The sequence below is a fragment of the Hemicordylus capensis genome, chromosome 2 (genome assembly GCF_027244095.1).
Source record: "Hemicordylus capensis ecotype Gifberg chromosome 2, rHemCap1.1.pri, whole genome shotgun sequence".
Lineage (NCBI taxonomy): Eukaryota > Metazoa > Chordata > Lepidosauria > Squamata > Cordylidae > Hemicordylus > Hemicordylus capensis.
In genome coordinates, this window is record NC_069658.1 from 117,897,009 (window position 1) to 117,919,417 (window position 22,409).

Sequence of the window (22,409 nt, forward strand, 5' to 3'; positions counted from 1 at the left end):
GGAACGAACATGAATGCTTTTCAACAAAAGTTTCCAAAGCAGTTAACACAGAGAAATAATAAATACATAAATAAGATGGATCCCTGTCCCCAAAGGGCTCACAATCTAAAAAGAAACATAAGATAGACACCAGCAACAGTCACTGTACTGTGCTGGGGGTGGATAGGGCCAGTTACTCTCCCCCTGCTAAATAAAGAGAATCACCACATTAAAAAGGTGCCTCTTTGCCAAGTTAGCAGGGGTAAATTATTATGTCAGTAAGGCCACCTCCCATCCATTATGAAAACTGAGTTTGCTTTCATGGTTAAGTCAAAATATGCATAAATATAAATCTGAATGCTTTGTAATGATTAAAGTTCTGTTGACGTTTACACTTCTCAAAAATATATAGAGCAAACCCAACTTGCTTTACTTCAGTAAACAAAGAAAAAAGTTAAGGAGAAAAGTAAAAATGAAAAAAAAAATCATTTTTAATCTGAAGAACTTCAGGAAAGATAGAAAAAAGCAGAGGTCTGGTTTATTTTAGGAACTGAAGTGGGTCACAGAAAGACTACAAGTTAAACTGGAAAGTAAGGTTTAGAACACAAGAATTATCATAGCGGATCAGACCAATGATAGGATCAGCATAATATCCTGTACAGATCATTATCCTGTCTCTGGCACTTTGCAGTACTTCACAGACATAATTCCATTGCATTATCATGTATCTAAGCTGTATACTATTTTAACAACAGGCTAGTGAGTCCTGGAAGCTAAAGGATTGACTGCTAACTAGACAGACACCTTTTAAAGTACTGGCTCTCATATATTTAGCGGCGGGCGGGGGAGAGGACAATCTACTATTCCTATTCAGTCCAGCATAGATCCCTCTCAGGCACTGTTCTTGCTGTCACCCTTGTGTTTTATTTTAGCTTGTGAGCCCTTTTAGGACAGGGAAATATTTTCTCAATCTTTTTGCCATTTCTTTTGCTATGTCAAATGCTTTGTGGACTTTTTGTTGAAAAGGAGTATAAAAACAGTAAAATAATTATTAATATTTTGTCAGTTCACATAGAAAGCCTTGATCCTGCTTGTTCAACCTAAAAAATGCTTCAAAATAATCTATCTAATATTAATAATATTAAAACCTACTATTGGAATAAGAGAACTTAAACAAGTGCATAATAAAGGTAAAGTGTGCAGTCAAGTCAATTTCGACTCCTGGCGCCCACAGAGCGCTGTGGTTTTCTTTTGGTAGAATACAGGAGGGGTTTACCATTGCATCCTCCCATGCAGAATAAGATGATGCCTTTCAGCATCTTCCTATATCACTGCTGCCCAATACAGTACCAGCGGGGAATTGAACTGGCAACCTTCTGCTTGTTAGTCAAGCTTTTCCCCGCTGCACCATTAGGTGGCTTTTAAGTGCATAATACTCCCATTGAAATCAATAGGATTTAAAAATGCCTCACTTTGGAAAGCCCATTACTATATCCCACCACACTATTTTTGCAGTGTAGAAGTTTCTGGAAAGCTCAAGTGTGCATTAGGGATGTGCATGGAACTGGCCTACTTCGAGCCGATGGTGGGGTGGGGGTGGCTTTAAGGATGGGGGAGGGTGCACTTACCACCACCCCTGACACGCTTCCCCCTTCGGTGCTCTGTGTATAAGTAGTCCGGTGGGGAGGCAGTGTACCTCCTTGCTGCCCGTTGTTTCACTGACTGGAAGTGACTGGAAGTGCCGTGCACGTGTCACGGGCATGCATGGCACTTCCGGATACTTCTGGTCAGTGAAACAATGGGTGGCAAGGAGATGTGCTGCTGCCCCACCGGACGATTTATACACAGAGCACCGGAGGGGAAAGCATGGCAGGGGGTAAGTGCACCTTCCCCTGTCCTTAAAGCCACCCCCCTCCCACCATGTTTGAACTGGTTTGAATACGGGGGCTCCAAATCTGTTTGGCATTCTAAGAATAGAATGCAGAACAGGTCCATGCACATCCCTAGTGTGCATCATAACCAGGAAATTGAACCAAACCCCCAAACCGGTTCAGAGTACGAAATATGAATCTAAAATCTCTTGGTCATCATGAACAGGGGCAGAGCCACCATTGGGCCAATGGGTTCAAAGAACCTGGGCTGCTGACCAATCAGGGGTCGCGTCTTGCGGCCCCGAGACGCCCCCCGCATCTGATGTCAGATGCAGGGGTGCTAGTGTAGCTCCGAAGCGGGGGCCGCGCAGCCCCTTCGGGAGCTAAACAAAGGTTGGCGCTGCGTTCACAGCACCAGCCAGGAATGGCTCTTCCCTGCAAAGGCAGGGAAGAGCTGCTTCTGGTTGCACACTGCGAACACAGAGCCAGCCTAAGTAGCACCTTCAGGAGTTAAATGGCTAGTGCTGCTTTTGCAGCGCAGCTCAGAAGCGGCTCTTCCTGCAGGGAAGAGCCGCTCCTGGGCTGTGCTGCAAAAGCAGCGCCAGCCTTAGTTTAACTGCCGAAGGGGCCACGTAGCTCCTTCAGCAGTTGAACGGCAACTCTCTCGGACTGGTCCTGAATGGAGCCTCAAGGCTCCGTTCAGCCAGACCACGCCCCCGCGTCTGATGTCAGACACAGGGGCATGGCTAGCCCCAGTGTCTGACGTCAGATGCGGGGGCGGGGTCAGTGGGGCCACGGCAGCGGCCGCACACAGGCCGCCGGCGGTCCCGCTCCATGCCTGATCATGAATGAGAACAGTTGAACTGAATCCTAAAGACAAAAAGTGTTAATCCATTCAGAACACAAGATTCTTTTGAGGAGTGGTGAAGGCTCTGCTCTTCTCCAGCTATATTTGGTGCAACTGTATTTCCATAAAGAAGAGGAGCAGCAGGATAAAATGGGAAGCAGCTCCTAGGACGGATAGTCCTCCTAGTGCTCAAGTAGATCCTTGTCCATCCACAGATGTTTGTCCAGCAACAAGTCCTCAGTATGGAGGGTTCAAAAACTGAGACTGGAAATTTCTTGTGATTCCTAGTCAATATATTTCCTTCTTGCTTCCATTTTACTATTCATTCTAAGCAGGATATTTTCCTATCTTTTACCTTGTTATATGTATTTTGTTTTTTGTTTATATGTATTTTATATAGCTGGGATAGAGAGGAGCCTTTACTACCCCTTAAAAGAATCTAAAGAGTAAAACATGTTTCAAAACTTCAAAAATAAAGTTTAAAACCAATATTTTTCTCAAGTAAATAGCTAGAATTGTATTCATTTTACAGAACTTCAAAAATAAAGTTTAAAACTAGTATTTTTCTCAAGTAAATAGCTAAAATTGTATTCATTTTACAGTACTTCAAAAATAAAGTTTAAAATCAATATTTTTCTCAAGTAAATAGCTAGAATTGTATTCATTTTACAGAGCTGCATCACAAGCAAAAGCGTTTTATTATACTGCATAAAATGTGTCTGAACTGGTTTAAAACTGATTCAGTGTCTCAACCAGGTATTGGACCACTTTTTAAATTTTGTTTCTGAACTGCAACTGAACAAGAGAGCTAAGAAGTGCTTGTGCGACTGAACTGAATCCAAATTTTTAATAGTCTGACTCCCTGATCATAACATATACTTGCTAGTAAGCAATGATCAGCTGTGGCTTCCCAGTTCATGTATACATAACAATAAAATAAAAAACAAATAAATCATGTGCAAGATCATCACATTTGGTGGTGAATACACTTCATCACATATCTTGATGGTGAGTTGATTCAACAGTGCTGTGTTAGTGCCAATAATATTAAGAATAAAGACTTCGTATATATATAACATTTCACCTAAAAGTGAGGAAAGTGGGCAGAATATGAAATTTTTTAGAATAAAATAACAATCTCCAGAAAATTATGAACATGGTCAACTGACAGTCCTAACCTCAATCCCTTAGAAGTAATCAAAGGAATGAGAGCTGTTAATCCTTTTCAAAGGTGCAGATAAGTAAACAGGCTTTATTAGCAGGTTTTAAAACTAGGAATAAGACTGATTTTTAGAGTATTTGAAAAGTGAGAGCAGCTATTTAAGGTTTATATACAAACTTATTTTACATGCATTGTTACTCCTCACATGTTTTAAAAATATGTGGGAAATGGTGGAAGATTCTTACCATAATATCTCTTAAGAAGTATAAAGACTGTTAGAAGAGTCATTGCAAGTTAGCTAGCTAAACTCCCTGCCTTAAGTCAAGACTGACATCTAAGACAGCCCCCTATCCAGAATATCTGATCAGATACCTGTCGTGTAAACCAGCCTATGATAGATCATGTAAACATCCTCATAGCTCTTATTTCAATTCTTCCCAACTTGTTGATATTAGGGATGTGCAAACTGATTCGGGTACAAATCAATTTGTACCCGAATCTAGCTGATTCAGGTGATTTGGAGACAAAACAAATCACCCCTGTGGTCCATTGGCTAGATTTGGGTACAAATCTAATCATGCCTGATTCAATTTTAATCAATTTGAGATCGGATCCCTCCTATTAATTCCCTCAGATTCCCTGCTTTCATTTAAAAAACAAAGCAAAGCTCTAGCCCTTGTAGAAGTGGAGTTATGGCGCAAAATGTGTGGTCACTATTTTTCAAGTGTTTGGATTCTTTGGTGTATAATAACTTTCCCTCAATGAATCCCTATGACAATTCATTACACACCTTCATTTCCTTTATTCATTTTGACCTGTCTTTTGAACAGTGCCAACTGTCAACTGCCATGTGCCAAATACACCCCACTCCCACCAGCAAGGCAATGGAGTACTACTCAGTTTATATTCTAGGATTTTTTTTTCAAGTGTTTAGGCTCTTTGGTGTATAATAACCTTTCTCATAATGAATCCCTATGAGGATTCATTACACACCAAAGAGTCTAAACACCTCAAAAATTCCTAAAATATGAACTGAGTACCCAGTGGCTTATGGGCTAGTTGGAACATGGGATGCTACTAATTCCCCACCCCCACCTGCAAAGCAGTGGGGTCGAAATGAACAGAAGAAATGAAGGTGTGTAATGAAGACACCAAAGAATCTAAACACTTCAAAAATACCTAAAAAATAAACTGAGTACCCCAGTGTGTATGTATTGGGGGGGGGAGGGTGTAGTTGACACATGGTAGCTGATAGTTGGCACTGCCCAATGATAGTCAAAATGAACAGAAGAAACCAAGGTGTGCAATGGATCCTCATAGGGATTCATTGTGAGGAAAAGTTATTAGACACCAAAGAATGTAAACATTTCAATATTCCTAAAATTAAAATGAGTACCCCAATGCCTTGCAAGTGGGGGTGGGGATGTAGTCGGCACATAGCAGTTGACAGTTGGCACTATCCAGTGACAGTCAAAATGAGCAGAAGAAATGAAGGTGTGCAATGAATCCTCATAGAATCACCAAAGAATCAAAACCCTTGAAAAACAATGACTGCACATTTTGCTCCATAACTCCACTTCTACAAGGGCTAGAGCTTAGCTTAAAAAAAAAAAAAAAAAAAAAGAATGCTGAGGATCCATTTTAGGGTTAGGATATGGCAACTTTGAATCCCCACTGTTTCCTATGGTGGAAATGTTCAAAATTTGTAAAAACTAAAAAAAACACATTAAAAATCAAACAAGTGTCCCACTGCCTTGAAATTTAGGTGATAGGTGGCACCCATGGGGACCTACTTACCACCCAAATTTGGTGCCCCTAGAACCTTGTTAAGTGGTCCAAATTGATCCAAATCTAAATTGAATCAAAGCAAATACAAATCGAATCTGGAGGGGGTGGATACAAAACAAATCAGAGGTGATTTATCTTGGGCACAAATCGAATCAAAACATCAATTTGTGCACATCCCTAGTCGACATACTTCTTGGGATTCCCTAAACTGAATACAGTACTACAGATTAGATCTTTCAGGGCAGAGCAGTGTATACTACAACCACCTTTCCAGGAAGGCCAATCCTATGGGTCAATGATACCAGCAGGCACTATGTCAAGGTTAATATTGGCACAACATATTTGCAACCCTCTGAATAAACAGTACAAGAGCTGCAAATACAAAAATTAATGTAACATCACCAAACATTCCAGAGTCTCTAGAAACTCTAACTCGAACACTATATACTGTGCTGCCACATATTACTCTTGCACAGAAGGTAGCAATCAGTGCATGAGAGCAACCAAGCAACCTCATGACATAAGCCAACTAAGTAGCAACCCAACCTCCATAAACAAAAGACCACAGTGCCCAACCCAGCATGTGGGCTATGGGTAGAAAGTCTGCACGGGCGACCCAAACATTTCCCAGGAGAAGGATTTGAGACTCTATGTTGGAACAAAGCTCCCATTCAGACAGTTTTAATAACATGCACACAGTATTGCTTTATTCAGATAACATTGATGTCTGTGAGATGAACCATCAGTTTGCAGGGCAGAATGGGAGAATCTCATGCACAAAGAAAACGTGCACAGTACTGTGAGTTGCTCAGTGGTAGAAAGAGCAATGCAATCAGAAACAGGGTGTGTGAATTTGAACTACACATTACATTAAACGTATAGTTTGTAGCTCTGGTCAGCCTCAGATCAGAAGCGGTCGGTGTACGTGCGCACATCACGTGCACATGCACACATCACGTGCACATGCACATGCACCGGCCACTTCTGGTCTGACGCTGACCACAGCTGCAAGAAGGCAAGAAGGTATGCCGCCCCATGTCAACGATTTTGGGCACAGCACCGGCGGGGGAAATGCGGTGGGGTGGGGAGGTAAGAGCACTCTCCCGGTCCTTTAAAGGTCATCCGCCCCCATGCCGCCGAACCATCCAAACCACTGGACCTCCAAAACGGTTTGGTAGTCTGGAAAAGGACCACCAAATCGGTCTGGGCACATCCCTGGTAGTTTGGCCTTGCCAAAAAGAAAAAGAAAGAAAGAAGTTAGTTCACTAACTGGGCTACATGTGCAGTTCTCCAGGTCCCATAGAAGTATCAAAGTTCCTGTGACCCCATTTTATGGTCCGACAGTTGCTAAGCAACATCAGGTTACTTCTTCCTCTTCTCTCTAGGAATGCAGAATAGTTACCCAACAACTGAGAACACAGAGGAAGAAACTAAAGAGAGTCTAGTGGTGATCCAGGACCAGGAGGCAACCAGACTCAGTCTCAGGTATCAAAAAAATTAGGACTGGCCTGCACAGGACAAATGCATCAAAGGAATGGAGGTACAAATCTTAAATAGAACAAAATTTTATTTTTGTCCAGTGGGTCACTACTAACTCCTCATATTAAAATACCCTTCAGTAATGTACCTAGCTTGGTTTTAAAAGTTAGTTTCTTGGCTTCCACGGTTATGCCTAGAATACTCCTGCAGAATGTTTGTCCACTGGGCATTTTTCTAATGTTTCATTCATTGTCACAGTTTGCTTTTGTTTGGTATAGCTGTAGTGGTCTAACTATTTAAAATACTATCCAGAGATTTAAAAAAATTTAAAATGCAGTTAACTTATACAGCTATAAACACTTCAGTTGTATGAAAGGTATTTCAGAGCATTAAGGAAAATTTTCAGAGGAAAACAAGCTCTTGTATTTCATTAATACTACTGACCTGTGCATGAATTGGAATTGGAGAGGAAGTAGCATTGTCTCTGCAGGTTATCACTCCGCTCACCTGATGCTAGTTCATGTTTCATATTAATTAGAGAAGTAACTTCTCTGGGCTTATGCTTAGAAAAGTGCTTCCTACGTAAGGAGAAGAAACTTCAGTATTTGTGGTGGAGTAAAACAGTTCCTAAGAAGCACAATATAACATGCGATTTTGAGGTTTCACATTACTAGCAGCTGTGAATTTCTAACACACTAAAAGGAATAATTCAAAGAGTTTCTTCACATTATTAATAGCTGCAGGGGTGTAGCTAAGGGAGAGAGGGTCGTGTTCACCCCTCTCCCCAGTGGCCCCTCGGAGTTAGGGAGATAATGAAGAAAACAGGGGGGTGGAGCTGGGGTCCCCTCCGGGTTCTTTGAACCCCTCAGGGTTTTTGGGCCCCCTGGGCTCTTTGAACCCATCCGCTCAATTATAGCTATACCCCTGAATAGCCGCCATCTACCTTATAAACAAAATTAAGGGAGTAAGTTCTGTCTGGAAAAACTTGCCGATTGTAACATGTAAAGAAGCATGGATAACGTTCTTTCTTCATGTATCCTCATCAGGAATCAGATGTGTGTGTCATGCTCACAAAGAGCTGCTAATGGGTTACAGTCCTTTTTTGATGACAATTTCAATTTGTCCTCCTCTCTCCCATATTGTCTTGAAACAATACTGCTTTTAAGTTCTATGCCACTGTCAATTCTGTTCAGATCGATACTTCTGCATGTTCTAGATTTACATGCACTAGGGGTATTGTTTATTTGTTTGTTTCATTGGTTTTCTTTAATACCGCCGCACCCAGATGGCTCTGGGCAATTCACAAATATAAAAATAGATTAAAAAACAAATAAATAACTCATTAAAACAAAATTAAAACCAGTTTAAAATAATTTCAGTACTCACTAAAGGCCTGGCTAAAATCATATGCATTAGGGCTCTTTTAAAGGCTACTAAAGTTTTTTTTAATATACAAAATAACATTCTTTTGTACTACATTAAGTTCTTTATTTACAATGTTTGTATATACCCTGATTTCCGCATCTATTGCGATCTATAGGTCACATCTATTGTGATCATGAGGGCTGTGTGAAACATACTTGAACATGTGTCATAGGTATCTACTGACTAGTAATAACCATGATATAAGAAGTAACACAACCCCATCTTTCCAATGTTCATGCAGGGCTGGATGATGACATGCTGAGGTTCTAAACTATGTCAAATTTAAGAGGCCCCATAGAATTACAAAATAGGTTAGAAGTCCTGCCCCGGTGGGTCACTCAACTCCATCTTGCCACACTGCTCAAGGTTCCAGCAATGTTCGTCTGAAGAGGCGAATGTGACCCATAACAGTGATGGTGAGTGTTGGTGTAAACTAGGTCCTGGCCTAATAAAATTTCAATATAACTTACAGTAACTTCTGCACAAATTTATAAACTCAATATGAAAAATAAATAACTGTGTCACCATATAACTATATTTTTTTGTCTTATCAGTACAATAATGTCTGTTTTAGAGTCTTTCTTCCCTTTATTTTTCAAACAATAATGTAAAAAATAAATTCAAAAGCACCCTCATAATGTGAGGCCCTAAGCTGTAACTTACTTAGCTTAGTGTTAGCTGTGATATAAACACTAATCAGGGAAGAGAGGGAGACATTTGAACAGATAAGGGGAGGAGAGAATTCATGAGCCAGCAGCACACTCCTGATCTCCTAACCATGCTTAGGAGTTACTAGCGATACATTTGCACGGGGCATTACATCACAGGCATCTCTCAGATGCAGGTAAGAAGAAACGTATCCTATACTAGCTCTCACAACTTTAGTTATTCACCTTCCAGTTCACTTTCAATTGAGTTGCTTCTTGTCCATGGACAATTCAGCTTTTTAAAAACTACAGGCACTTCTAGGACAAGTTGTTGTGAACCGCCCTGAGACCTTGGGTTAGGGTGGTATAGAAATGTGTTAAATAAATAAATAAATAAATAAACAAACAAACAAATCCATACATCATTTCTAAGAGCATCTTCAACAACATTTAACCCAAATGGACATTGAGCAGTTCAACACACCTGAGACTACTGTTCTGTGTAAGATTACCTTTTAATCTTCTAGTAAATCCACCATAGCATTTAAGAAATTAAAAACAGCTAATCTGTATCATGGTTTGCTTTTTGAGCTTGATTTGAAGAAAAAAACCTGAGCTATTTTGATATGTTCTGGGAAATCATAGCTCATATGCATATCATAGCTCATATGCATATGTTGCGTGACAATGTACTGTATAAACGTTGGCTGCCATTCTAACAAAGCACTCGAAGAAGGACGTTGTGCTACTGTGCAAAACTGCTGCAGTAGCTACTTGCACTAACTCTGGAGCTTGTATTCCAGACTAGTGTTCCGCTACAGCAAGCATGCTTATGTGGCTCATTTGTTCTACAGGGAACTTTAGTGCAAAAGTAAAATTCTGCATATCCCTGTTTCTTAGGACTACTATGTGATTGTAATTGTATCAGGGTTACACATCGGCTGAGAAATCAATTGTTATAACAGTTTTACCTGCAATAACCTCACCAATTTAGAAATGGAATCTGGGCATGTCAACCCACATTCAAATCAGTGTTTTTGGTGAAGTCACGGGAATGTTTGCAGAATTCACTAGATGCAAATTGTCAAAACCAAGTGCCTGGGCTGGACCTTTCTAGCCCTGTTGGTTCTAGTGAGTCTCACTTATCTCTTGCTGACTAGGTGTACCAAAATTGGCTGTTTGTACTTTTTATCTAGTTTAGATCATTATAATTATTATCCCACCTTTCCCATTCTCCAGTGCACAAGCATCTAAAGCATATAACATAGAAATACAATAAAATATTTTTTAAAATAAAACAATGGTTGACATCCAGATGAGTGGTGTTCTTGCACAATGAACAAAGTTGTGTGGCTACAAGAAAACTACATTGCTGTGGGAAGTTGCCAGGATGTTCAAAATTATACTCTAGCTCAAAGATTACCTAAGGAAGAGCAGCAGGAGACCTGACAACTTGTTGTGCAAGGACAAACATTTTTGCACTAACGCAACACTAGCCGGAAAGACAAGTGCAACATACTTCACAAGTGCTGCATTAGTCTGAATGTAGGCCAATGTACACATTCTCAAATCTGTTTTAAATATCTGATAAAACACAGAGGTCAGAGCGATTATAAAAAGCTATAACAACAGTTAAAAGCCACAGCAGTAGGCCAACAATATTAAAGCTTGGCGAAACATGAAGGTCTTTAGCTGATAGCAGAACATTACTATAGAAGTGGCAAGACAAGCTGCCTTTGAATGGAGGCTGGTGCAGCCACAAAAAAGGCCCTTTCCTGTGTTCCAATCCAGCACACAGCAGATGTTGGCGAAATGCGGAGATGAATCTCTCCAGCTAAATTCAGTGCTCAGGCTAGTTCATATGGAGCAAGGCAGTCCTTCAAATAACCTGTCCCCAAGGTGTTTAGGACGTGGCCAGAATCTATACTTTGAATTGGCCTTAGAAATGTACAGGAATCCAGTGAAGTTGTCGCAGAAAAAGTGTTACATGCTCCCAGTAGCTAGCTGGGATCAGCTGTCTAGTAACAGCATTCTAGACCAGCTGCAGTTTACGAACACTTTGCAAACGCAGCCCTATTTAAGTGCATTGCAGTAATCCAAACAAGATGTAACTAAGGCTTATGACTATTTACTGAGTCTCCTGGGAAATGGAGGCAGGTTTTGCATCAAAGGTGTATGCCTCTTTGGCAGAAGGGCTGGTGATTTAAGTTTTCAGGCTGATCTGTGATGTTATGTGCAATAGACTGCTTAGAATTCTGGTCTTGGCTTGCTTTGTGGGGATCATCCTGGAACATCCTGCTGCAAACCAGATGGGAACTTCAATTTATTGATTTGCTTTGGATTTTGTTCTTTGAATGAGCTCTGTCTCTGTGTTCCACCAGCATGTCCCATGCATAAATAATAGGATAATATGCAGAAAATTGGGCCACAAGTGCCAACCTACACACTTCTCCCTGGGCAAGAATCAAAAGGACCTTGTTCTGATCAGTGCAATATGAGATTCTATATGAAATGAGAGGGATCACCATTGGGGCATTTATTTCCCCCACTTATTGGCTTCCCTATGGTTCTTATCTCAAGAAGCAGCATACTGCATGGTCATATTGCTTCTGCTGCCCTTTTAAGCAGCCAAGAATGGCGCCTCACCAGTGGCAAGCCAGATATCTTTTATTTAACCTTAGTTGCTCCAGATGACAATTACCTTCCAGAGGCTTGAATTAGGTGTTTTCTTGATTTGGGACTGTGACTAAGGGCTGATTCCCAAATGTATGCATGATGACTTGCAGTTGATCATGCAAACTGCCTCTGTGAAAAATGTTGCATTTAAGATGATGTGAAGCCTCTGTCATTCAAATGTATTTGATCTAAGATAGCTCTTTCAGCATTGGCAAGCATCATAACTTGATTTTGCAGTCATTCGGGGGTGTAGACATAGCAAAGGCCTGAGGAGTAATTCCTCACTTAATTTTGTTTGTGGGGGGTAAAAAATACACCTTTTTTTGGAGGGAAATATGATGTTGGGTTTGGCAGGAAAGGAATTAAGCACAAAGAAAGGAGGTGGGATCTCCTGAAGTCACTGGCTGATATGATGTGCACTATTCCAGCAACGGTGCAATCCATATAAGGGCTGCTTTGGACTTGTAAGCTGTTCCGACACTGTTGAGACCAAGCAGGTGCACGAGCAAATTCCATTGTGGTGAATAGAAATAATTGCAGTAGCACTGCTTGTACAACTGCTCATTCTCAGCAGTGTCAGAACGGTGTATGAACCTGCAACAGCCCTGACGCTGATCGCACCATCACCGGTATGGTGCGCATCATGCTGGTCACTGAGTGTTTGCTGTGTTGGCACAGACATGAGGAGACAAGAGCAAGTAAGTTTGTATAAGTTCTCAGTCCCTTTGACTGAGAGGGATATCTGACCTGATGGGGAGAACTGGAACACAGGAGACAGTGAAAAGCTTAGCAGAATAGTTTGAAGCTAACTTTGAAGCATATTTGCTTAAATACAGCAATATTTCACTGAGGGAAAAGCTACTGTTAAAGAAATGTTTACGTTTTTTAAACTCCTTAGTGTATTATTCACCCTATCTTTTACACAATTTAAGCTCTTTGGCATTATAGGAGAAATCATCTGCTATGTACTTGCCTTAAGCAAAAGCAGTTCATAAGCTTTGCCCTTAATCTCTCATTCAGTTTCCTTCCAATTAGAAACAATATTTCCCCAATACTTTAATTAATACTTAAACATTAAAATATTAGGCATTATGGCAGAAATCATCTGTTATATAGTTGCATCCAGAAAAACTAGGCTCATAAGCTCTTGCCCTTAATCTTTCTTTCAATTTTCTTCCATTTAAAAAAACAATCTTGTCCCAATACTCTAATTAATGCAAATGATATTCGTGATTAGTTAGTATTATGCTAATCTGAGCCCCGAATTTACCTAAATCTGCATGGTGTTGTCTGAGTACCAGATTGCTTTGGGTTTCTTAGTAAAATTACATTAGCCTGCCAGCTGTACAAAACAACATGATAGAGTAGAAATCCGAGCAAATAATCAAGATTACATTAGTTTTGTTTCTTAATGAACAACTGTTTGCATTAGGGATTACAGACAAATTATGGTTTTCCTCTCTGTACTGAGTCGGCCAGGCATCTGTTAAGAGGCTTCTGCCCCCCCTCCCCTCCGCCTTGACTTCCCTACATAGACTGAAGAGGGCTATGGCAGTGAGAGAAGAGTCTAATATTTCATGTAATTGAATTTGTTCCATTACAAAGCAATCATCACTCTGAGGCCCACTGCTAAATCTTGAATTTCTCCCTTCAACTGCTCTGTGGAATGCAGAGGATATTGTAGTGAATATTTTAGGGAAGGAACCATTCACTCTGCTTCTCCTCTTATTACAGAGGAACAGATTACATACTGAAGATCCATACCTGTTGGCTATTACACCTGTGCACTAGAAAATTCCTGCCATTTGTCAGAGATGGAATGTCATCAATAAAGATTATACAAGGTACATTCAACCAGCACCTAAAAGCCTTTTTAAAAAAGAAAGAGATTGCAGAAGCAACACTGGACTAAATGGTAAATTCCTCTTTCCTGCTACTTAAACAATTTGCAGTTTCCATATAACGAAGCCCTGCTAATATCAGTGAACACAAAACTAGTCTTAAAATTGAACTGCACATTTCACAATTCACAGTTTAAGCACAAGTGGTTTTTGCAGCCTGAATCAATCCTGTCCTGGTTTCATGCTGAAGACCCTTAACGTACTTGTTATTATTTTCTGCTTGATTTAATTATTCTTCTTGTGTACAGGTTTATTCATTCTTCCATGCACTAATCTCATCTCCAGAACTCACACTGTGACAGCTCATTATTGCTGGTAAAATGTAGGACGCTGATAGAAAAAGAAAGCCCCCTCCTCCCCCAATACTTTTGTCATTGTACATCTAGACTGTCCGATTATAAGATGCAAGTAAAAAGTTAATTGCGAATCATTGTGGAATGCAGAATAGCAAAAGGCTGATAAATCACACTGTACATGTTGAATGAGAGCAACAAGATGGAGAAAGGAAATTGCAGAACCCTTGTTAATGTGTCAACACCTATACAGAGATGTGTGGTATTTTTCTTAAACAGAAGTGTTACACTTCACAAGTGCTTCAAACAAAGAGGAGTCCCACCTGTTGAGGAATTTAATTTAGAGATGTGCATGAACCTCAGTTCGAGTACATCTCTAATTTAATTTAACATGCTGTAAAATAAATGTTAACACACAACAGCAAACTACAAATCAAGCTAACTAGCTCAGGACCTTTTTAAATGGCAAATTTGGGCCATTAGAAACTCTGACACTATAACACAAATGAATCTGCTTTTGGCAGGTATGTTTCATGTGATTATGGCAGCATTATTTATATATTCAACTCCTTGTAATTTTAAGTCTTCTTGACAAGGGAAGACGGACATTTGCTGCTGTCTCATAAGTCATCGATTTCAAACTACATTCTAATTTTCAGATTCCTGTTCTCTATTACCAACATGTTGATTTATTTTTGCATTGGCATATTCTGTGTCTCAGCTCTGTCAGCTGCACAAGACAAGCTATGATTACCCTACTGGAATGCCTGCACACCTTGCCTTCTTTCCTTGGGCACAGCTTCATTCTCACACTTCCAGTTTTGTGCTAAAGAAAAAGAAGGGCAGCAGGACCACAGGAAGCTCCCATGCAGACAAGCCTTCAAATCAACGGAAATGGAAATACTGAATTCAAAAGAATCTAACTCAGCCGTTCCAAAGTATCCTACTGGAATCTTTACCTGGAAGATATAGCTGAAAGCAAAGAAGTTTCATTATTCTTCCCATTAACTGCATTTTGCCATTTCTGTGCAGCATTCCTTCCGGACATTGTTCATTTAAAAGCTACTGCACAGAACAGTTTTGACTAGATGTAAGTGTGTGTCATGTGAAATGCTTAAATTTGACCTGAAGGAGCTGTGAAACTTTTTTTAAAAAGTTAAAAGCATTAAAGAGAATGAAAAGGAAAGGAGAGGGGAAGTCTAGAAAGTGCCTCCACCACAAAGAATGCCTTTTTTTTGGGGGGGGGGGGTGTCAGGCACATCAAAAACAGACGACCACCATGCCTGCACCACTGTATGTTGCAGTTATAAAGTATAATCAATAAAAGATTGCTAATTCATTTGTGAAAGCACAGAAATTGTGATATATTCACATAGTGCTTTGTTCATAAGCCAGGCAGCATAAGGTTTATATCTCACATTTGTATACTAAACTGTGAAGATCAATGGCTTATATGAACCCCTATTGGCTTCTAGTCACTAAAAGCTAACACATGCCATCATCGTTCACATACACACCCTTTATCATGTATAACTTAACTGACTGCATAAAATTACTATGTAAACCTGTAGCTTTTAAAACATGCTTTATAGGAGTATATAAACACACTTGAAGACCATTACATATTTGTTTTAAAAGCCATCATTTGCAATAATAAATAATGTTCCAGCATGGCTGTTAGTAACATGTACAACAATGACGAGACATATGATTAGATTTAGAAGAGGAGACTTGGTCTTGTGGTAGCAAGCATGAGTTGTCCCCTTAGCTAAGCAGGGTCCACCCTGTTTGCATATGAAAGGGAGACTAGAAGTGTGAGCACTGGTAAGATATTCCCCTCAGGGGATGGAGCCGCTCTGGGAAGAACATCTACTTGCTTGCATGTAGAGTTCCCTCCCTGGCATCTCCAAGATAGGGCTGAGCGAAATTCCTGCCTGCACCCTTGGAGAAGCTGCTGCCAGTCTGTGTACACAATACTGAGCTAGATGGACCTATGGTCCGATTCAGTATATGGCAGCTTCCTATGTTCCTATGATTTCCAATAGTTAGTTTCTGGATCACTTATAATCCTGAGTAAACTAGAGGACAGAGCTTTTACAAAATGCTCCTCTGTGAGTATGGAAATTTCCCAGTATAGATTGCTCCTGTTCTTTGTGCTGAGATAACTTAAAATTTCATGCAGCACAAGAAAGGAGAGCAGTGGCTAGGTTTGCAGCTGGAAGGATATCAGTAGCCTGGTCAGAGAGGAGCAAATACATTCCTGTAGTACCTCTTTGAAGGTTTCATGAGAAAGGCAGACTGGGGTGTGGGGGGGTGGGGGTGTATGAGAACAATAAAAGCTGTGTACGGTTTCATTTCTGCCTTTGGAAATGAATGCTAGCTGAGGAGAAAAACAAGATGTGTGGGACAGATAGAACAAGAACCCTAGAGCCTTTAACTCGGTCTGCATGAACCTGATGTAGAACATCAACACATACAAAACACTGATACGTATAGTAAGTTTCCAGTGTATCAGTACTGTGGTATGTCTCAATATTGGCACTATAGTCCATGTCATTCAGGGCTGGTATACACTGCCAATTTCCTCTATGCAATCAAGGATGTCTGGACACAACCACGTGGAAAGGACACGGTTCTAATGCAGCTGTACAAACAAAACTGGCAGACACCTCCATGAATGCAAATGCTGTAATAGGTCCAGTCACAATCACAGAAATGGATGCCAGCTTCCTACTCTGACCTGCTCAGACCAGCCCCCTGCCCGCCATATCTTTGTACTTATAACACTGAAAGGCAGATTTCAACAATGGTATCAAAAATTAAAACTTAACAGTATATACTTACATTCACAACTGATTATGAACATACAGTACAACACTACACAATTAAACTGTATTTCATGACATGGACCAAATTCTAGAAGAGTCTCTGGTTATTATTATTATTTTTATTTATTTATTTATTTATTTGATTTTGTTTATGATTATGGTTGAGAGCTAATGAGCTATTTTAGTTAGGTTCAGGGACGTTTGACTTTTTCCCATCAAACAACAGGTCCCCATGCTTTATCACAAACTGCTTCTGAATCCCACTTGGTTTCAAAAGAGGTTTGCTACTAGCTGTCCAGTTCCTTACAATTCAGCTCCATATCAGCATTTGCTTGCTTTGCTGTCAAACTGGTTCCAGAAAGACCTGTTGACAAATTCAAACATGTTACTGAATCCACGTATGTTGCAGGCAGACAGAATTTGTGCTATGCTGTGCCCATCTGACCAAGACTTCCACTTGAATACTTTTGGGTATGTGAATTAGCAGAAGTCAGTGACAGTCCAATAAAATATATCATCTCAAACTGCACAATGTTTGGAATCTGGAGCATTCAGCTATGCATCCACTCTATCTACTATGCCTAGGCAACTTCAGTTTCTCAGACAGGCTTGTCCAGGCCACTCTGCATATAGGCTGAGGCCCCCAACCATATCCCACCATATGCATCCCATGTGGCTCTGGATAGATACTGTATATTCAGGAATGGCTTTCTAAGGATCACCAGGGGTTGTAGCAAGAACCCAGGATACACGTGGACAACTTTACATGTCCCTTTGGATTCTGGCTATAGTGTATGTCAGGGGTTCTCAAACTTGAGTCCCCAGATGTTGCTGAACTACAACTCCTATTGAACTACAACCCCCTTTTGGCCTTTTCGGCTGGGGATGATGGAAGTTGTAATGCAAAAAGCTCTGGGGACCCAAGATTGAGTGTATGTGGTACACTCAGTTTGGTGTATGTGGAGATGGGGAAACTTGAAAAAGTGCATAACAGCATAAAAGTGCATAATAATAGTCATTCCACTAATACAAATTTAAAGAAGATGTTGGCACTTTTTTTTTAAAGCAAGGAGGACAAGGTAGCAATTCCTGTGCACTGTTGCATGCACTTAATTCCTTTGGAAACAATGGGATGTTATAAACACACAACTCTGCACTGGATGAAGGCCAAAAGTATGTAATCTAGCTGAACTTAATGGCAATATGCCATTTACTAAAGGCAGGGTTTCTTACTGAATCATTTTCACTTATACCTGAAAGAATGACGGGATAGTTCTGGAGAATCTTTAGGGGTATTTAAAACATGACTCTAAAGTTGCAAGAGCTGTCAAATCTTCTCATGCAAAATGCAATAAAAAAAGATTGTTTCTAAATAGGTTGCAACTATGGTGGGGTTTTTTATTTGTCTAAATGAGTATCAATTCTCCAACATTTCTTTCTTGCATAATCTCCAGAATGCAAAGTGTAGAGAATCCCATTACTTGCTCTCCTGAAGTTGTAGCAGTATAGGTTAGGGTCAAGGTCTAGGCTTGATGTCCCAGAACCAAAGAACACGCCACCCCTGTGGACAGCCACCACCACTGCTGCAGCAGTATATCAGGAGACCTCCTGCATGGCATAGTGATGTAGTGCACAGTGCTTAGCAGCCAACGTATTGACTAATGCTATGTGCATGCAGCAAAGGAGGCACACGTGCAGCTGCTGTATTCTAGGGATGTGCATGAGCCGGCTTGGCAGCCGTGGGCAGGGCAGAGATTGGTTCCTTTAAAAAGGAAGAATGCTGCCCCACCACTCATCCGGGACTGGTGCTGGCATGCAAAAGACTGCTGCATGCACAGGCTGCTGGGAACAAGGAAGCAGCAGTGTGCAGCCTTTTGCATGCCAGCACCGGCCACGGATGAGAGGTAAGGCAGTGTTCCTCCTTTTTAAAGGAACCAGTCCCCATGCCCTGCCCAGAGCAGGTAAGCACGTGTGTTCCTCCTTTTTAAAGAAACCAATCCCTGCCCCACCAGACAGGCTCATGTGCTCCCACCCAAACCAGTTTGGTGCTTTCATCCTGAGGCGCCGAACTGGTTTGGGCACATCCCTACTGCATTCCAGAGTAAAGTAATGGTGCCCCTTCCCTCTGAAGTGCTCTGTGCCATCTGAAAAAAACATCCCTGAAGGCTGCATAGCCCCCAGGCAATATCTTCAATTGGCGCAGAGCACTTCAGAGAGAAGGGGAGATTGGCAAAAATCATCCTCCCATGTGAGCGCCCATGCTGCTTTATTCTGGGATGCAGCAGCTGCACATGTGCTTCTGTTGCTGCACATGCACAGGATGTTGGCTGAAATTTTCTGACATTAGGGCTATCACACCTTGCCCCACATTCTAAGGCTCTCCACAGTGACGGTGAGATAGATAGATAGATAGATAGATAGATAGATAGATAGATAGATAGATAGATATAAAGATGTAACAGGATCTGATTCTTAGTTAATACTACCTTACCTCAGTACTATTAACAGTGAGCTCCCCCCTATATTATAATCCAGAGGTGTTTATATGGGGAATCAAGGCCATAATAATGTCATCACTGAAACAACTGTAGATATCATTTCACTTACCTATATAATACTGATAAAACAATAAAATGACCCTGGAAATATAGACACCATATTCTGCTTCATCTACATCTTTTAAAATCTTCAGAATTTTTTTTAAACTGTTTTAAACAAGTATCTCAGTTTTACAGGCCTGTCTAGGATAGGTTCAAGTTTTAACCACAAACCTTCTTCCAATGTGATCTTTTATTCATCTAAAATTAAAACAAGGATAAGTGGACCTCATATTACAAATAAAATGGAGACATTTAAGATATCTATTATGCAACATGAAGAACTAGAAAGCAGAAGTCTAGTCAGTTAACAATAAAAGGGATAATCAGCAAACAGAAGTTGTGTTGTAAGCCACCAGAGAATAAGTTGTTATGGGGCAGCTAACAAATAAAGTTTATTATTTTATTATTATAAAATTTAAGGCTCTATCTTACATTTGCAGCAAGTAATTTTATCAGTGTTTAGGGGAAATGATATTTTAAAAGCCCAGTCACAAAAACAACCTTGTTTTGTTTTTGTTCTTTAACCTTGCCAAACACCACAGGACAGGATTCGGCTAAATATAAGAACTTTTAAGTGTCATGCATTTCAATTTAACTCTCCTGTTTAAATAAGAGGGAATCAACTTGGCAAGATTGTGCCCCTTACATTTTTAAATAACAAACCGGAACCACTGGAACCACAGCCTTGATGATGGACAAGTGTACTAAAATAAACTTAATGGTTCCACTTCCTTAGTGGAGCAAGGAATGCCTGAAACAATGTAACTAAATAAAAATATAGGACTATTATTCATGATGCACCTTTTGCAAGGACAAGGTATAGTTCAGAAACAGGAAACAGGGAATAAGAAAGACTATGGGCATTTCTTTTGAAGGCTATATCCTAAAAACATTAAATGACACACATACATACATCCCTACAGCATAGCCTTATATGCATCAAATGTTGTTCTAAATAACAGTCCAATCTATGCACATTTATTTGAAAGTAAGTTTCAAATTCTCTGGCTGATGTGTACAGGATTGTGACCTTAATTTTACTCACAAGCAATTGAGTAGGGTCATTAAGGAAAGTAAATTGACGGCACATTAAAGAAAAATATTTGAGAATCACACATTTTAAAATGCCAAATCAAATTTATTTTCTTGACCATAGGTCACAACAGAAACAAGTATTCTAATCAAGACATTTATAAAACATACAAACAGATCTAAGATACAGAAAATGTACCTTCTTGAAATAAGGTACTATATTTGAGATGGAAAGGGCAACTTAGAAACAAAGCTATAGTGTGCCTTCTAGCTTCCTAAATGTACAGAAGGTCCTCTGTACATAGGTCGATGAAAGGCATATCCAACATCAAAATAGATAGATATACATCTAGAGATAAAGGCAGATATATACAGCATGCATGGCGGCCATGTCTATGCCAACGCCATGTGCAGGCTATAGGGAACAGCTCTGCAGCTGTGCACGACCTTTGGTAGAGTGAGCACTCCACCTCAAAAAGCAGCAGGGCAGCAGTGGAGCAGGTAAGGACCTGCTTACCTGCTTCTTAAGGGAAACCAGTTTGGCTGCAAGTGCCCGAGCCAGTTCGGCACTTCCCTAAAGAGGCACCAAACCAGTTTGTACACATCCCTATACAGTGTGTATGTATACATACATACACATATATACACACACATTTGCTTTTAAATCAGTTATATGTTATAATTCATTTGAGAACAACAGTTTCGTTATAATTGGCAGAGTCGTAATATTCTGAAGATAAAATTATGCCAAACTTAAAATCTGTGCAGACGTGCTGCTGCACAAAAATGAACACTGGATGCCAGAGAAATGTGACTAGCATTTCTGAGAAGGCAAACATGACAATTAATCTGAGCAAAATATTTAGACCCTCTCATTCAGTATATTAGATCTGATTTATTAAGTCTAAAGTAGCATCTGATTTGGTTGCTTTAGCACGCACACACACACACACACACTGAATATGCTTATACAGTACTTTATCACTAATACAGCTTGAAGGATTAATATTGGCAAGACTTATTTGAAAGCATTTGCTTATTAAATATAAGAGCAGGGTAGAAAATGTCACAAAAGATAACTGAACAAAATTTACTGCAGCAGTTTTGCACAGTTATCAAAACTCCAAGATTTCAGACCTTCAACCTTTATTATAATCATTTTAATGCTCATTTAACATATGCCAAGTTAACTTTTTGAGCTTGAAACCCAAAATGTGGTTTATCCTGCACTGCTTACCATAAGTACAGAAGTTGTTCTATGTAAGGTTCTATGTAACCACACTATGTAAGGTCATGTCTCAATTTAAAGACCAAATTGAATAAAAATATTCATGAATGTAAGCCATAAACACAAGATTTGTGCAACAGGATGAGATAACTCTTCCTAGAAAATTTTTTTTAGCTGTTTGAATTGTTTAATTGGTTTTATTCTGTTTTTATAGTTTTGATTTTAACCGTTAACTTGTTTTAATTGTTTTTGTCTTGTTGTAAACCGCCCTATGCCATTTTGGAAGGGCGGTATATAAATCGAATAGATAGATAGAGTAGGATTCTGGGTTTTTAAATCAGATTATTTCCCCCAATACATAGTTAAAAACTAAGGCTCTTTTTAATTTTATTTGAAGTTTAATTTTCTTTGTATTTATCTCTTTTAGAGTGTCTCAAAAAACTTGTAACATGTATTCTTCAGAAACTAATAAATTTAAAGAGAGAGAAAAAACACCTGCATACCTACCACTTTTTTCTATGTTTTAATCTCTCAAAGGCAGTATATGAACAATGCTACAGAAATCATTTTAATAAAGGCAACATTTCACTGCAAAACTGTAATAACATTGCTGAGGCAAAGCCAGAGAAATAAAAAACATATCTTTACTTAAA

The 22,409-nt window shown here is 39.8% G+C and overlaps 2 long non-coding RNA genes across 6 annotated transcripts in view; one reads left to right on the forward strand and one right to left on the reverse strand.

Annotated features, from left to right (window-relative positions):
* LOC128345747 (uncharacterized) overlaps positions 1 to 16,357 on the forward strand; it is a 37,009-nt gene extending 20,652 nt beyond the window's left edge. For all 3 annotated transcript variants that reach the window (XR_008316620.1, XR_008316619.1, XR_008316621.1), the window contains 3 exons: positions 7,033 to 7,187; positions 13,609 to 13,718; positions 14,790 to 16,357. This is a non-coding gene — a long non-coding RNA (uncharacterized LOC128345747). The remainder of the gene's footprint in view (positions 1 to 7,032; positions 7,188 to 13,608; positions 13,719 to 14,789) is intronic.
* The window catches only part of LOC128345749 (uncharacterized), a 78,814-nt gene that overhangs the window by 30,888 nt on the left and 25,517 nt on the right, over positions 1 to 22,409 (reverse strand). Inside the window, exons 3-4 of one of the 3 annotated variants that reach the window (XR_008316625.1) lie at positions 7,571 to 7,704; positions 3,656 to 3,781 (exon numbers count right to left, since the gene is read on the reverse strand). The exons of 1 other annotated variant lie outside the window; for it this stretch is intronic. This is a non-coding gene — a long non-coding RNA (uncharacterized LOC128345749). Of the gene's footprint in view, positions 1 to 3,655; positions 3,782 to 7,570; positions 7,705 to 22,409 lie in introns of those variants that run through there. One more of the 3 variants, XR_008316624.1, reaches the window with a different exon arrangement.